This window comes from Pseudorca crassidens, chromosome 3 (assembly GCF_039906515.1).
Source record: "Pseudorca crassidens isolate mPseCra1 chromosome 3, mPseCra1.hap1, whole genome shotgun sequence".
NCBI lineage: Eukaryota > Metazoa > Chordata > Mammalia > Artiodactyla > Delphinidae > Pseudorca > Pseudorca crassidens.
The window spans coordinates 162,686,352-162,687,608 of record NC_090298.1 but is presented as its reverse complement, the minus strand read 5'-3'; the positions used below and the strand labels follow the sequence as shown (position 1 = coordinate 162,687,608).

The 1,257-nt window shown below is 37.9% G+C and overlaps 1 non-coding gene across 1 annotated transcript; it reads right to left on the bottom strand.

Moving 5' to 3' along the window:
- Positions 1–743: 743 nt before the first annotated feature.
- TRNAE-CUC (transfer RNA glutamic acid (anticodon CUC)) lies at positions 744–816 on the bottom strand. The gene has a single exon. It is a non-coding gene; the product is annotated as a tRNA-Glu (tRNA).
- Positions 817–1,257: the final 441 nt, after the last annotated feature.

Sequence of the window (1,257 nt, the reverse complement as noted above, 5' to 3'; positions counted from 1 at the left end):
AGATCTTTTCAACAGTATGCATTCAGTGGTATAAATTTCCCTCTAGGTACTGAATTTGCTGTATCCCACAAAATTTGATAAGTTGTATTTTCATTTTTATTTAATTCAAAATAATGTTTAATTGTTCTCAAGACTTCTTTGATTCATGTGTTATTTAGAAGTGTGTTGTTTAATCTCCAAGTATTTGGGGGTTTTCCACTATCTTTCCGCGATTGATTTCTAGATTAATGCCAGTGTGGTCTGAGCATATTTTGTATGATTTCTTTTTTTTTTCTTTCAAATCTATTAAGGTGCATTTTATGTCCCAGAATGTGGTCTGTCTTGGTGAATGTTCCATGTGAACTTGAGAAGAATGTGTATTCTGCTGTTGTTGCCTGAAGTATTCCATAGATTACAATTAAGTCCAGTTGTTTCATCGTGCTGTTCAGTTCAACTTTGTCCTTCCTGATTTTCTGCTTGCTGGAATTTATGATTCATGATAAGGGGGTGTTGAAGTCTACCGCTATAGTAGTGGATTCATTTCTCCTTGCAGGTCTATCGGTTTTTTAAAAAAATAATTGATTTATTTATTTTGGCTGCACCAGGTCTTAGTTGTGGCATGTGGGATCTTTGTTGAGGCATGCAGGATCTTTTGGTTGCAGGATGCAGGATCTTGTGGTTGTGGCACACAGACTTCTTAGCTGCGGCATTTGGGCTATTAGTTGCGGCATGAGGGCTTTTAGTTGTGGCATGTGGGATCTTAGTTCCCCAGCCAGGGATCGAACCTGGGCCCCCTGCATTGAGAGTGCAGAGTCTTACCCAGTGGACCACCAGGGAAGTCCCTCTGTCCGTTTTTGCCTTGTATATTTTGCCCCTCTGTTGTTACACACATACACGTGAAGGATTGCTATGTCTTCTTGGAGACGTGGCCCCTATATAATTATGTACTGCCCTTCCTCATTCCTGTGAGTTTTCATTGCTCTGCAGTCTGCTTTGTCTGAAATTAATATAGCTATGCAGTTTTCTTTTGTTTGGTGTTGGCATGGTATATGTTTCTCCATCCTTTTACTTTTATCTATCTCTGTGTTTATATTCAAAGTGTGCTTCTTGTAGACAACATATAATTAGGTCTTATTTTATTATCTACTATGACAGTTTGTGTCTTTCCATGTGGTATTTAGACCACTGATGCTTAAAATGATTGATACAGTTGGATTAATATCTACCATATTTTTTACTATTTTCTTACTATTTCTTTATTTACTTTGGCTCCGCCAG